Source organism: Zosterops lateralis, assembly GCF_965231275.1.
Source record: "Zosterops lateralis genome assembly, chromosome: 16".
Taxonomy (NCBI): Eukaryota; Metazoa; Chordata; class Aves; order Passeriformes; family Zosteropidae; genus Zosterops; species Zosterops lateralis.
In genome coordinates this window covers 15,071,391-15,087,076 of record NC_139776.1, presented here as the reverse complement: position 1 = coordinate 15,087,076, position 15,686 = coordinate 15,071,391, and the positions used below count along the sequence as shown (strand labels likewise).

Below are 15,686 nucleotides of genomic sequence, written 5' to 3'. Positions count from 1 at the left end.
TCGCCACCAGATGGCGTCGCCTTGGTGTGGGCGCCCGCCGGGCCCCGCCCCGGCCGTCAGGGGTCCGCGGGCGGAGTTGTGGTGCCGGGGCAGGGCTGGGGCGGAGTTGTGGTGCCGGGGCAGAGTTGTGGTGCCGGGGCAGGGCTGGGGCGGAGTCGTGGTGCCGGGGCTCGAGACAGCGGCAGTGTTGGCGTGGCTTGGTAGGGTGACCTTCTCTGAGCACGACTGTCCCTCCCTCTCCGCTCAGGGGCTGCAGCCAAACCCGTCCCACAGCAAGCTTGCTGCCTGTCTGGCGTCTCGGGCAGCGCTCCGCGGAGTGCGCCTGCTACCTCCACCTCATCCTGCCTTTCCCCTTCTCTAGGAACGTCTCCATGTGGAAACACTCGCTTCCCGGAGTAGTGTGGCGTCCCCAGAGCCTCTCGCCTTACCCTTGGTAGGGCCTTACCCTAAACACTTGGGATGATCAAGGTATTTCCCCAAGCCTAACCCGTGCCCTGATTTCTGGTGCCACCTTGTGGTCCTGCGAAATGCCTTTACCTCGGGTCTTCAATAAGTAAAGACTGAATAGCTATAGAGTTGGCGAGATAGAACTGAGGTGTGTGTAGAAAAATCATTCCCGAGCGTGTTCCCAGTAGACCGAGATGGGAATCAGGCTCATCTCCCAGGGAACAAGTGACAGGTTGAGAAGAAATGGCTTCAAGTTGTGCCACGAGAAGCTCAGATTGGATACCGGGGAAAATTTCTTACTGAAAGAGTGGTCAGACATTGGAACCTGCTGCCCAGGACAGTGGCGGTGTCACTGCCATTAGAAGAGTTCAAAAGGCATGTGGATGTGGCACCTGGGGACATGGTTTAGTGAACACAGTGGTGCTGGGTTAATGATGGCCTAAGATGGATTTTCCAGATTTAATGATTCTATAATTAAAAAAGAAAGAGCACTGAATATGTCATCTGGGTGGGTGGAAGCCTTAGGCGGTCAGGGCCACTAAGGTCTATTACTGCACCATGGACTTCAAAAGTCCTCCCAGAAGTCCTCACACCTGGAATTGGCAGACTCCCCTTATATACCACTTCCTCCTGGTGCCCTCGAACAAGTCTTGGAGCAAACAGCAGTTCAGGCAGACCACACCAGCTGTACTGACTGTGCCTCCCTATGAAGACCAGGATCTTCTTTGAGATCCCCCTTGAGAAGTGTGCAGTAAGTAATCACTAGGTACAAGCCAGCCCCTGAACATGCTGTCTGGATGGCCCCAAAAGTGGACCTGAGCGTACCCATAGAGGCCTGACCTGTCACAGAATAGCCAGTCTGCCAGTAGTTCACAATAAGTCTGTCAGTCATTACATAAACTTAATTTGGCTAGCTTGGCTCATTCTAGAAAAGAAATAGAACAAGTCTTTGGGTGAGCAATGATAGATATGAACTCAAACAGGGACCTCAGCTAATCATGTTCAATCCAGAATGCAGACATATCACTGGCTAAAGAGCTGGGTGGTGTCAAGACCTTGGCCAATTAGCTGTCCAAGCTCAAAAAGTTTGAACCCCTTGTATGAGAGGGATCTGAACACTAAAACACATTGTTTGTTGATGACCCTTGGTGAATCTTGTTGTTTCTGTCTCCGACCAAAGAGCCCACATAACACAGACCAGCCTCACCTGGGAGCACCACCCCACTCTCACAAAGTCCCGTTCCTGCTCAGCCCAGTCCCATCCTCCCTGCCTCACTTACAGGAAAGTGCCTGTCTCCAGCTGAGCTTTCTCAGCTTGGCTCTGGATAGATCTTGGCTTTTAAGTAGCTTGTCCCTTGGGCATACCCCTATAATGTGTATTACACCCCACCAACCTTATTCTAATTGAACAATTAATTTTTTAATTACATCTTTTTAACTTTCGTTTCATATAGATACTTTTTCATACAAAAGCCATTAAAGAGAAACATGCGAAGTACTGTCTGCCCCTTCTTGCACAAGACCAAGCATAATTCCAGCTCTTCATAATACCTTTGAGCTTGCCTAGGCTGCCAAGAGCTAGAGAGGAAGGAAGAGGGGTAACTGTAGACTTGTGCAGGCACTATAAGCAGAAGTGACAATAATTCTGCTTACATTTTTAGAGATTATGTAAATTAGATGAGCTGTTGAACAGTGGTAGAAAGAGCGGAAATTCCTGCCACAAGACTGTAAATCATTGCACTGGCTCTCCCGCCCAGGAAGCTCATTTTAGGCTCTCTGGTGTGGCTGGTCCTCACAGTCCTTGCTGTTGTCCACATGGATTAGGTGCTGGAGCATATCCAGAGAAGGGCAACACAGCTGAAAAAGGGTTTGCAGCACAAGATCCTGAGGAGTGGCTGAGGGAATTGGAGGGGGTCAGCTTGGAGAAAAGGAGGCTCGAGTGAGACTCTGCAACTCCCTGACAGGAGGGTGGAGCCAGGCTCTTCTCTCCAGCAACAACTGACAGGTAAGAAAAAATGGCCCCAAGTTTCTAGCAGGGAGGATTAAATTGGATATCAAAGAAAATTTCTTCACTAAAAGGGTAGTAGGCATTGCAACAGGCTGCCAAGGGCAGTGCTGGAGTCACCACTCCTGGAAGTATTCAAAAAGTGTGTGTGGATGTGGGAGTTAAGTGTTAAGGAAAGTTCCCAGCCTGGCCATTTCCAAGACTCTGGCAGTCACTCTTCCACCACCAGCGACTTTAACTGCTGGGACCTCCTTTGCAGCAGCAGCTCCAGTGAGCCTAGGAGTGCCCTGCTTGACTCCCTGCATGCCCCACTCTCACAGGCAGACCAGCTTTCCTCACCAGTTCAACCCCTGGGCTTCCCATGGGAGTCTCAGATGTCTTGTTCCATAAAGCCTTTTATTCCTGGCACAGTAACACAGGAACAGCTTGAGCTGGTGCCTCCAAGGAGCAGCCCCAACGAAAGACTCCTGGGTTTTATCCCTTCACAGTCCAAGCTTGTGCAAGTCTCAGTTCTTCTTCCCTAGCCCTCAGCTCTTGCAGTGTCTGAGCACCTGTCTGGGCCACAGGTCCAGTGCCCTTTGTTATGCACAGGGTCAGCATTTCCCAGTCTTCCTTCAGGGAGCTCAGTTTGCAGCTGTCACTGCAGCTGTACTGCCAGCTGATGCACTGAATGGATTCCTCGACAGGAACACACAATTTTTCAGTGACAGTCCAGGCTAGGTGCTGAGTTAATGACTGGACTTGCTGGTGTCAGAGGGCTTTTCCAGCCTTAAGGATTCTGTAGTAATTCCATGATTATTTCATCCATGCCCATGCTGCGTAACAGCAGTCCAGGACCCTACAAAAGGCAGCAGCATTTGCCCTAACTAACACCACCACCTCCCCATGTGTTTTTGACTGACCTGTGTCTTTTTTTTCTGCAGTTCTCCCAGAAAGTGTTAGTTTCTATTTTTCTCCAGGAAGACACTGAAGAATGTTGCAGTTTGGGAGACAGATGAGTGACATACATCAGGTTCATGCACAACAGCCAACTTTTACTGAGTCCTCTTCTCCTTTTATGGATCTGAAGGTCTGTGTGGTCAACCTCTATTGGCTGAACCAGTTGCCACCTGGCCAACCAGCCAATGGCTGCTCGCACCCCCAACGGCCTAGGCCTCTCTCCAACAGTCCACACTGGTCAAGTTATATAATCAAGGTACTTATATAATTAGTTACCTTTCAGTTATAAAAAGGAGATTAATTATAATTGTGAGGCCTTCAGGCCAGCTGATGGCCACCTCAGAAGAAAAGTGATGCTGTTGGCAACGACATGCAGAACAATACACTGAGGTGCTGAGCATCCAGTGTAGCAATAACCACCATATGGACATGGGTGAGGACTGGGAAGCAGATGGCTTTCTGGCTGTACAGGCAGTTTGGGCTGGGATTCCTAAATGCTTTTAGTCATTCAGTCGAGCCAAGTGCGCTATTGTGCTCCACTGCCTTTGATAAGAGTAAATGCTGTTCCGTTCTACTGCCCTTATTAACATCAGGAGAGCACAGGTTTTTGTTTGTTTCTGAACAAGCAAGATCTAGCTGCAAAAGTTCTCATGTCAGCCTGTAGTGGTGTGTTTTTAGTTTTATCAGTTTCATGTATGTATTCATGGTTTGTTCTCATATTGTTATATGTATGTTAACAATTGTATTGTTCTATGTATCCCCCTAAGTTCTTCCCCCATGTTTTCTCCCAAGTTACCATTTTATGTCAATGTGTTACATAACCCGCAGGTCCTGTCTGTCACTTTGAGGCCTCACCCTGAGTCTGGAAAGTTCCAGTGAGGTCATCGAGTGATTGGGCAGGATCCCAGCTGTTTCCTCCTTCCCCTCCCTGATTGGTTCCTTTGGTTGTCCTTCAGTTGCAGAGCCACTCCCTAACTGTCCCTGACTGGTCCCATGCTCAACCCTTCTCCTCTCTCCTCCCCCATACTTAAGCTGTTGCACCAGGGTGATCCGTGCTCTGGTGAAGCAGACTCCTTGGAGGTGAGGTTGTTCCTTGCAGGGCACTAATAAATTCCAGTGGTTGTACCCTTGACAGAGTCCTCCCTTTTTTCCTTCGTCGTTGTTCATGCTGTGCAGGACAAAGAACCTACAGGATCAGTGAAGTGTGCCAGCACACAGAGCTGTATCTTTCCTGTGGTTGGTGTCAGGGTTGGCTGAGGCAAAGTGGGAAGAGGTTCCCGAAGACACTGCATCTCCACATCAGCCTAAATCCTTCACAAAGCTTGACTGAACATTCATTCTTGTCAAAATCTACAGTTCACAGGAGTTGATCTAGGAGATCAGTAGCAATGAAGCAACTATTCCCTCCATTCAGGTCTGTAGTTCAAAATACTATGACAGTATTGAAACAATATTGTATTTTAATTAAATGAATTATTTTTCAAGATTTATAGAAAAATCAATTGTTCACTTCAAAGTGATAAAGTGCTCATTTAGTGCAGCTAAACAATGTTTGTATTCAGAGGAAAGTTGAATTTGGGAAATAACCGCTAGAATTCAGTCTGTTGCCACCAGATTCTCTTCTAACTAATCCAAGTCAGATTTTCCAAAACACTTGGTTTTTGATGCAATGAGAGATGTTGGAACATCGTTACATATTTGCCTTCAGCCCTCTCTGAGGAGAGAGTATCTGCCAGAGATACAGCTTTGACAAAACTGAGTCCCGATCAAAGCATGTAACAGAGCTGGAAGGCTGCTAAGATTGGTCTGATTCTGCAAGGAGTTTAAAATCTAACCTTTTCCTCTCTGACAGTTCTTCTGAGACCACAGAAAGAAGCATGCAACAAATACGCTGCTTCAGTGCATGGTGAAGTGAGCCTATTCCATTTATTTTCCCACAGGAGACTCATTTGATTGTTGAGGGCTGTCCTAGTTGATGGATGGCTTGTTTCCACCGAGAACCACTAAGGGCCAGTAGGGATCAGGTGACAGGCAGTGACCTGGGGCTGGTCCTGAGCAGAGGCCTCTGCCTTCTGTTGCAGTAGTCATGGGAACAGTGGGGTACAAGCATAACTATGCCATCCCTGCATCCCCAGGCTTCACCAGGTTTGTTCAGACCTACTGGGCCAGTGAGGTAGATTTTCCATGCCTTTCCAATTTCATGCAGAGAGCAAAGTAGCCACAGCAGCTCCTGGCTGGAGCCTGTACTCCTGCAGGGGCTGTCTGTAGCTCTGCTTTGCTGTGATGGACCTCTCCTGCTGGCTCTATTTGTCCAGCATCTATCCAGTCTACACAGGTGATGACTCCTCATCTTCAGTCACAGCCAGGATGTGGAGCAGTGTGCTACTCCATCCAGAAAGCTCCCTGCATGGTGTCTGTGTCTTTTCGCAGCTTTCATGGAAGCAGGAGAGTTGAAAGGAGCACTCTTCTTGTTTCATTGGCATGTTGAAAACACCAAACACACCACACACCACATGACATCTGTCATGCTGACCATTTTTCTGAGGATGCTTATGGGGCAGTGCAGCTCACAGTACAAATAGGGTCAGGCTGAGGCTGGCTGCTCAGTGTTTTCAAGGCAGAGAACTCTTTGTATAGGCTGGCTGGTTTTAGTTGAGGGATACAGACCGTGTTTGAAGGAACCATACGCCTCTCCAGCAGCTAAACACAAAAGGTACTTCTGCTCCTTTTCAGCAAAACTCCCTTTCTGCTAAGCTAGACCCTGCTTCAGGCACAGCAGCTGGGAACACTGACTCTGTGTGAAAATAGGAGTAGCTTCCTCTCTTTCAGCCTAGAAAAGAGACATCAGATTCCTTTTTCCATTACAAATCCATGCCTTTCCATCAGTAAGTGCTTACTTGTTTAGTAGTTGTTTGGTTATCTGAGTCCCAGGTTTTGGCAGCATTTATGTGATGGTTTAATGCTTGCCAAATTTTGTTTGCCAACTGGTAAATAGAATTTTGGGAGAAAAAGGCAAAACAAGCCCCAGCTTAAGATAAACAGATAGCTCTTATTAACACACACTAAGAAGAAAATAAGAAAAGAAAAAAACACAAATGAAATTTCTAAACCAACCCTTTCTCCCACCACAAATTGTTCATTTTCTATAAACAATGTAAAGAGGCAAAACTCAGAACTCCAGGTCAGTACCACTTATAAAACAGTCTTTCATTCAGTCTTTGAGAGAGAGAAGTCTCTCTTACTGTTTAGTAACTTTCCACAAGAGAAAGAGTCTGTTTGTGGCTTCTAACTCACACAAAAGCAGTCTGCCCAAGAAACTTCTGCAGTTGTGGAACCTCTCCTATTACATAGCCTTTACTGAGACCACACGTATGGGTTGTAGACTCACGCGCATATATATATATATATATATATATATATATATATATATATATATATATATATATATATTGGGGTGGCACTTTTTAAAGATAGGCAACTTCAAAGGCAAAGGATTCTTCAACTCAGGGAACAGAGATGTCTTCTCACTTCTTTTCCTGGCTCAGGGGGCTTCTTCTCATCTTCTCATCTCTCTCTGTTCAAACGTTTCATGGGACCACCAAAATCACAACTTCTAATTCAGTATTCATATCACAGGTCTGTTACCACAACTCACAGAAGATTTTTCAGCCTGGAACCAAAGCAACTTCTCATCTTTTCCACCTAAGAAGTTACTCTTCCTTTACTGACTTTGAGATGTCCATATTGTCCCTTTACATGTCTTCAATTTGGCCATATCTCTCTCACTAAGGAAAAAGTTAGAGCTTTGGAAATTTCATCTCTGCCAAGAAAGAGTAAATTTGCCCAAGTCTTCTTTTTTCCCAGCTGCATCAGACTTCAAGGCCCCACCACTGGGGGAGGAGGGGGAGAAACTCACCTGGAGAGATCGGAGCAGCTCAGGCAGTCAGGGATCTCAGCAGCCAGGATCACAGGGAGGCCTCCTGCCCACCCCCAGTCTCATGGGGGCGGGGAGGGGAAAAGGGAACATCTTCCCTGGCCGGCTCAGGGGTAAGCTTTAAAAGTTCACTAGATGTTAAGCTGCAGCCTCCATCACTGCCCCCCTGCCCCCCAGCAGCCGATGGGGGGCCCAGAAACGTGGCCAGACCCGGACTGGCTCCCCATCACAGGGGGGGGAGCAGCAGGGCCTGACCAGCCTGGGCCGCCCCTCAGAGCTGTCTTACCTTCTCCTCTGGCCAGAAGTAAAAAGGAGGTTGGCTTGGGCACACTCAGCTTTATACGGCTATTACCAAAGGTCGCCTTCAACTCTCTCAGTGGTCAAACCACATGACGATAGAAAGATCTGGCCCCTGATAGGTCCCTGTCCTTTCTAAAACAAAGTACAAGGTCCTGGCAGGGCAATATTCCATTAACCAAAAACCAAACTGTGTTAACCTATCACAACTGTGATATATGGCGTTCCTTCAATGGATGGCAATACAAGGGGTTAAAAATTGCTTTGCAGGCTCCTGGTTGTTTAGGTTAACATCTTAGTGCTGCACTGAACAAGAAACAGTGCAGGCAAGTGCTGAAGAAAGGACCTGGAAACCTGGCTTCTGTGGAGTAGCCCACAAGGAATTGAGACTGGGCTGACTTTCCCAGCAGTGCACCTACTGGAGTGTTTGCAGAAAGCAGAGAACACTGCAGAGAGGTGAACACAGCATGTCCCCAGGGGTGATACAGGCAGGCAGATGGTGTCTCACTCCCCAGCTGCAGCAGGGACTGAGGTAAAATGGCCCATTTCCAGAGGCTCTCAGGACACTGGACCCTCACATCATCCCTAAACAGTGCTGGGCTGTGAAGCAAGGCACCCTGCAGAGTGCCCTGTGCAGCCTTTTCCACTGGTGTGTTTCACAGAATCAGAGAGTAGTTGGAAAGGAGATTTTAAAGGCCATCTATTCCAAGCCCCCTGCAAGAAGCACTGTCCACTAGACAAGATTGCTTCAAACCCCGTCCAACTTGGCACTGAACATTTCCAGGGATGGCCCATCCAGGGATGGGCTGCCACAGCTTCTCGGAGAAAATTGTGTTTTACTACCCTCACAAAATAACGAAATACTAAAGAAATCTATTCTAACCCTGCCCTTTGGCAGTGGGAAGCCATTCCACCTTGTCCTGTCCCTCCATCCCTTGTCCCAAATCTCTCCAGCTTTCCTGGAGGCCCTTTAGGCACTGGAAGGGGCTCTACGGTCTCTCTGGAGCCTTCTCTCCTCCAGGTGAACACCCTCAGTTCTCCCAGCCTGGCTCGAGAGCAGAGGGGCTGCAGCCCTGGGACCATCTCCAGTGGTGACTTCTGGACTTGGTCCAACAGCTCCACATCCTTCTTATGCTGGGTCCCCAGGGCTGCAGGCAGCTCTGCAGGTGGGGTCTCACCTGAGTGGGCAGAGGGGCAGAATCCCCCCTCACATGTTGCCCACACTGTTTGAACCCAGGTAACCCAGGTCGCTGTAGCTAAGTACTATCAACACCTGCAGACTAATCAATACTATGGGCTAGGGGAGCAGCAAATGAAAGCGGTATGGAAATTAAGATCGCGGGAAGGGCGAGACACGGCCTGGGGAAACAGAGCTGGTGCTGTCGCTGTCCCTTCCTAGCCACAGCCGGGTTGGGCTGCAGCTGCCAGGGCACAGCAGAAGCGGGGCCTGAGGGTAGGGCAAGGCCGGACCGGACAGCAGCGTCCTGCAGACCCGCGGTGGCAGTGGAAGAGGAGCCGGAGGCAGGCTAGCGGAACGGCACCGGCGGCTCCCTGTCGCTGCCTATGGTGCTCGAGCTGGACGGGCCTGGCAGCAACTCCTCGCACCCGAGGGCTCGGGGGCGGTGAGCCGCACAGGCCCTCCCCAGGCCCGGATGCAACGTCCGGGAAACGGTGAGATGGCGGAGCCTCCCGGATTCGCGGGCAGCCCGGGCTGCGGCCCCTTTAAGAGTAAAAGCACCACAGCGGCGCCAGGCACGGCAGCGGCCGCTCCACGCATGCGCATAGCATGTCCCTGAGACTTATTCGGTGCCGCCGGCACTGGGGTTGCGTGCAGGCGTGGGGAGTCTTAGCGTAGCTTGCTCGCGCATGTGCAGGGCTCGGCTCCGCCGTGCGCTTTGTGGCGCTGCCGGAAGCGGGTGCGGGCCGAGCGCAACGAGCGGCGCTCCCGGTCCCGTGTGGCCGCGGCCCCGTGGCGCCGGCGGCCTGAGGGAGCGGCGCGCCCCGACATGTCTGCCGGGCTCTCGGCGCAGGTAAGACGGCGAGGCTTCCCGCCACGGCGTTGTCGAACTCGGCCGGCTTCGCCGCCCGCGGGGCCTGTGGTGCGGGCGCCGCCCGGAGCCTCCGCCGCGCTGACCTCTGCGCTGCCGCGGCGGGGCCCTAGCGGGGCGGGCGGCGGGCCAGCCCGTCCCCGGGGCTCCCCCAGCGCCTCGCGCCGGGCTCGTGCCGCGGAGCCACCGCAGGGCGGGCGGGAGCGACTCTCGATGAACCCCCGCGGCCTAGGACCCCTCTCGGCTCTTCCTCCGGCCGCGGGGTCGAGCCGCGTTTCGGGTCCCTGGGAGGAGCGTGAGGTGGTATCCGCGCTCTTTTTCCCGTGTGGATCCTGCGAGCGGGAGCTGGGCCTGAGGGAGGGAAAAGTTTGTGTCGCTGTTTGCCTTCAGAGTCCGAACTACAGCCCATTAGTGCCTCCCGGGCTCTCCGGATTCTGCTTTCCCTGTCTCATTTGGTCTCCCGGCACAATGGTAGTAGATCCTATTTATTGGCAAACAGTGGATTGCAACGAGGCTTCTCTTCGGAATAAGGGGGCTGTGCCTGCAAGAGGGTCCTTCCTGCTTAAACAGTTTGGAGCCTTTACGAGAAACCGAAGTGACGAATAAGTACCAGTGTAAAATAAACTGTTTAGTAAAAAAATTTCTCAGTCGAGGGCACTCTTTCGTGGTCAAGTTTATTAAATAGTTTTTGGCACAAATGAGGAGTTTGAAAACTTACTAAATTCTGAGGTGACCTGTCTGGAAGATAATTTCCTCAAACCTGCTGTTAAAAATAAGAGTGATAGTGAGAAGCAGAGTAGTACTGATGTCTGAGTAATGATGCTTGAAAGCAGAATAATAGCCAAAACATACAAAACTGACTGATGTTTTTGCTTTCCTATGGCTCTACTCATCTACAGCTGTAACAGTATGCAATTTCTAGGCAGTGGCCTTCTCTATAGCAGGTGCCCTGCCTCATGCTTTGGCCAGGCTGTATCCAGCAGTGTTCCTGGGAACTAAGGTGAGGATAGGATCCACGAACTGGGAGTGCTGGAGGTAGTGAGACTGGAGTCCTATGGCTTACATGGTACATTATGTTTGAGAACCAACCTTCCCTGTTGCGCATTCATGTGTTAACTTCTACAGTAATGCAATAAAATCTGACAAATTTGTTTTCTCTGATCCTTAATAGTGCTGTGGCTGAATGGCTTGGGAAAGGATGATAGAAGTTCCTTGGGTTTTGTGTGCCTTATCTCTTCTTGCCTTGAATATAGACTTAAAAATTTCAATAGTAACCCTGACATGCATACTTTTTTATTCTTTAACAAAATACTTAAAATACCAACTTTCTGCTGGTCTTTCTCTCAGATAAGTCTTCTATTTGATTCTTGCCATTTTTATTTTTTGGCTGCTCTCTGCTCTGGCTGTTGGCCTTTACACACAGTGCATGCCTTAGGCCGAGCTGATCTGTTAGATGGCTCCAGAGGTGAGCTACCAGGAGGGCTTTGCTTCCTCAGGCCTGATAGACTTTATACCAGAGGTGCAGTTAGTCTCAGCTAGATCTAACTTTTTTTTCTCCAACATGAAATTGGAGGGCAGTGGGACAGATGGGCATATAGCAGCTGTTCATGCTCAGAATGTCACAGAACTGGGAAAAACTGCGCATAAATGTCTGTTTTGTGCTTTGGGGGAAGGTGAGTTGTGGCAGGATGGCTTTCTGATAAGAATTGTTTCCTCTTAGAGAGCAGATGTTACTACCATTAGGTAGCAGAGGTCATGTTAAACGAGAAGGCTGTCTTTTTTTCTGGGAAGTACTTAAAAAGCATATCTGATATCCCAGAACTTTGATCTAGACTTTTTTTTATGGCTGCTTCTCTGGTTTAGGCTCAATTAGACCTTCAGCCTTCTTTGAGCCTAGCAGCATGGAGATGGATGGTGGTTGCTGCTACCTCTCCCTGAAAAGCATCTCTTCTGGAGAAGCTGCTCAGGTGGGCACACAGGCAAGGCACTCAGGTCCACACACACACCACAGCTAGCTCAGTGAAGAAAGGCAGGAAGGGTCTCCTGTATAAAGTTCAACAAAGTTTATTTTGCAGACACACACTGAAGAGTTTTAGGGACAGAAAGACCAAGATCAAAGTTGTGCCCAGGGTTAAGTATGGGGTCAGGAACTCCATGGTCTGAGGGCAAGGGGCAGTACAAGGGCAGGGCAAAGGGCAGTGACCTAAGGGGGACATAAGGACAGAGCATCAGTAATCACAACCAATAGGGAAACAGGGAAAGGAGAAGTCTTGAGAACCAGGGCCATATATGAACTACAGAGGTGGGCAAGACCCATGGGCCAATGGGAAGAGCCAAACTGAGGTAAATTAACATGCTGTAGAGCACCATGGGGGAAGCCTTTTTGCTCACTCTAAGCTATGAGGCTTTCCTGAAGCCTGTGGTAGATCCTTCCAAGGCATCGGCCTAGAAGTTTCCCTGGCACAGGCTCAGGGGCCTCCACATTTGAGCATATCTCTGCTGATGGTCTTTGCATCTCTTGTACTGCTAACCATTGTGTGTGCTCTGCTTTTTTGGTTCTAATAAAAGCCAAGAAGAATTTTTTGGAACAGCTTGTCTTCGTGCTTGAAGTTCTTTTGCATTGTAGGAAAATCTTTCAATTTACATCTGAAGCTGCTAACACAAAACACTAAATGTTCACGTTTGCCCCCAGCACTTCCCTCCCTCAGTGCATGTTTTCTGAGGAACTGCTCTGTACATGGGTATTGATTGCCTGACCTCTCCTCTGCACATGCTCCAAACACCTGAGCTTCAGGCTCGGACCTTCTGCACATTCCTTCATAGTAACTGCAGAATGTGGCTCTGTTTAGTTCTCACTGTCTAACTTTAGTGATCCAGGAGTTTAAATATTTTAGCTGCAACTGTTCATATTAAGTCTTTGGGAACTGGAAGTAGAACTTTAATTTTTGTTTTATGGACTCACTGTTCTTTTGTGCTCACTGGCTTCTGCAGTGTTTGAGAACTGAGGATCTAGGGTCTGCAATGCTGAGACATCCAGTTTCAGTGGTTTATATGGTGGTAACTGCTGAAGTTCCTAAAGTGAAGCAGACTGGGAGGAAATACATTAAAATCCAGATTAGTTACTACACTAGGGAATGTTGGAATTCATGCTCAGTTTCATAGTAAATGAATGTCTCCTTTGTTTTGCTACTTCTAATGCTAGCGATTTCTTTCCAGGTCTGTCTGTGAGAGTGTGAGGATGTTTTATTTAGTCCAGCCTCCGGGAACATACAGTGAACATACAGCATACAAGCATGTCTAAAACTGCTTGGTGAACAACAGGGGTTTATTTATTGTTCTTCTTAGCCTTCCTGTTAATCAGCGTTCTGAGAGTCCTTAGTTATTTGAACCCCAATAAGATGTATGTGTATGTGAAGTGGGACTATGCATCTTCAGGAAAGTTGGGAGATGTTAGTTGGGCCAGTGAAGGTGCTTTATTGAAGCTGAAATACAAAAGCATTGCAGAAACAGAAGTAAAAATCAGATGTGATGCGACAGTTGGTTTTTTGGTCTTCAGTTTGCTGTTGCTGTTTCAGTAGTTACTGATAAGTAGAACATCTTGGAAGGGAGGGAGTCCTGCTGCTGCACAGCATTAGGTGCTCTTTGTCTGAAGCAAGTTAGGAAGCTGTCAGTGTGTGAAATCTGTCAGGAACATTGTCTTGGATGTCATTGTGTGGAGACTCCAGCCTTTTTAAATTCATGTCCAGTTAGAAGAAGCTGCATACAGATAGATTTAGCAATACTCCAATCCTAACAGATTGCAGCCATTTCCAATTCAAGTGGCTTGTGGGATAGAGAGTAGGGACTCTGCTCTGGGGATGGAGGCAATGTGCTGATAGAAGCACTGTAGGGGCTATATATCACTTCTGACCCTTCTACTCTGAACACACGATGGAGACTAAGATGGTGTTCAGGTGGTAGAGAAAGGAGGAGATGGAGCATCTTTGTGGCTATAGGATATGAAAGGAAAATATACCAGTATGGAAATGTAGATAGTGAAGCTAAGCAGTGATCAAAGCCATTACTGTGGATTGAGATTTTGTGGGTGTTGTTTGGCATTTTGGTTTTGGGTGGGTTTTTTCTTTGGGTGTTTGGTTTGATTTTGGGAGGTTTGTGTGCGTGTATGTGTGTGACTTTTCTGTGTCGTGGAATTTCCATTTTTCTCTGAGCCTAACGGTTTTGACCACGGTGACATGAGCATACCCCCCGCCTCAGCCCCCAGAGGAGGGAAGGTGCCTGAAGGATGCTTCTGTTCTGGTTAACTCACTATGAGAGAAGCACATGTGATTGCTGCCTCAAACTGGGAAGGATGTAGTAGGAAGACAAGTCTGTCTCCCTTAAAGGGAATCATCAGGCTTTTTGCATAGTTTTTGGGTTTAAACATTGGGGAGTCAGCTAACTAGGCAGACTTGTTCAAATAGGCTTTTCCCTAGGAAAGTGTATTTCCAGACCTGGCCATCTTGTTTAGTTTTGGGCCAACAAATGTCTACGGGAAGCGTTCAAAATATTCCCTGTATAACTGGTTTCCAGATTGTGCCAGGTAAGTGTAGTTGGCAAATGGATCTTGGAGTGCCATCAGTGACAGCTTGAGCTGCTCTGAGCTGTGTCTCTTGAACACGCCTTGCTTTTTTCCTGTGCCAGCCCTGTTTTCTTTTTTCATGGCTCAGATAATGGATAAAAGACTGCTGATTTTGATGGGAGAGGAGGAGAAGGGAGATGGTGCAGTCCCAGTTCTGGTGGCTCGGGCTGCTGTGGTACCACCCGCTCGAGCAGCAGTTGAATGTTGTTGCGAATCTGTATAAAGCATTCTGCTGTCAGAGGGATGTTCCTGACACCCCTCTGGCCCTGGGTCCTCACTGCTCTGTTGTGTTGGCACAGATGTTTCTCATCTGAGTTAGATCAGATCTCTGGATATGTTCGATAAGTGGATCAAAACTGGCTGTGCGTGGTGGGTGTCTCTGAGCTCCCCGGTGCAGTCCCATGATTGGTGCTGCCTCGCCCCACCTATTCACAGGATGGGGAGTTCTGACCTGGCTCACAGCCCTGCCCCCATACAGCACCGGAGGTGTTGTGTGTGCTGCTAGTGCAGAAGGGTGCTGCTGCCTAAAGGGACTGTGGGAGCGCCGCTTAACTTCCGCTGCTTCTAATCACCTCTTTTGATCAAGGTTTCACAACAATGCCAAAATACCCAGCCCAAGCTCCCATCACTGCAAAAACCTGGTTAGTTCATGGTCACCTTGGCTTCCTGATCTCAAATGGCAATGAGGGGAAACGCACAACTGCAGTTGTGCTGGGATTGTTACTGAAAAGAGAACTGTGTCTGGTTCTGGGAGCACTGCCTGGAAAATTTCCTAGTAGCTTTTCTGTCTGGAATCTGTGGGACAAATGTGGATTTTTACAGAGTGACTCTGTGTGTGTGTTGACTTTACAAGAGTTTGAAATGCACCCCACTGCTGTAGATTTGGAAGCTGTATGTGCTATGATGAAACTGTAAAGTGATGCTGAGTTTAAGCTAGTGATGCACTAAAGGTTCAGCCAGTCTTGAACTCACTGCAAATAAAGGGCGCTCTTCCTTATTACTCAATTTCATTTTTCAGCTACCAGTTTTGAGTAGTGCCTGCTGTAGAAATACTTTATGAATGTAAAAGAGGCTGAAGTTTTGTCTTCTCAGATGACTAAGGTTTTCCTGGTAGTTTCCTGGTATCTCTTTTTAACTGCTGTTGAGGTGAAAAAGGGAACAAGGGATGAATTGTAGCTATTGCTTCATGAGTAGAATACTTGTAGAACTGTTTTCTACTTACCTGAAGATGTTTTGTAAATGGGAGCATCTTTCCTGCAAAGATGGTGCAAACAGAAGTGTGAGGTGAAGTCACCTCTTAAGTATCTAAAATGGGCTAATAGTCTTGAACTGAAACTTGCTGTAATCTCTGTAATCAAGCTATGTTAAAGCTTGTCTGTGTAAAAAACATACGAAGGT

At 48.4% G+C, this 15,686-nt stretch overlaps 2 protein-coding genes and 1 long non-coding RNA gene across 4 annotated transcripts in view; 2 read left to right on the top strand and 1 right to left on the bottom strand.

The window, feature by feature from the left end:
* NDRG3 (NDRG family member 3) overlaps positions 1-7,636 on the bottom strand; it is a 68,996-nt gene extending 61,360 nt beyond the window's left edge. The window contains exon 1 of the mRNA XM_083873007.1: positions 7,612-7,636. The gene's annotated coding sequence lies outside the window, so the exon portion shown is untranslated. The remainder of the gene's footprint in view (positions 1-7,611) is intronic.
* LOC310915856 lies at positions 108-6,220 on the top strand. Its single transcript, XR_014591228.1, has 3 exons — positions 108-200; positions 362-468; positions 3,376-6,220. It is a non-coding gene; the product is annotated as an uncharacterized lncRNA (long non-coding RNA).
* A 1,928-nt stretch (positions 7,637-9,564) lies between the features above and the next one.
* Positions 9,565-15,686, top strand: part of RALGAPB (Ral GTPase activating protein non-catalytic subunit beta) — a 60,922-nt gene continuing 54,800 nt past the window's right edge. For both annotated transcript variants that reach the window (XM_083873267.1, XM_083873266.1), the window contains exon 1: positions 9,565-9,652. The gene's annotated coding sequence lies outside the window, so the exon portion shown is untranslated. The remainder of the gene's footprint in view (positions 9,653-15,686) is intronic.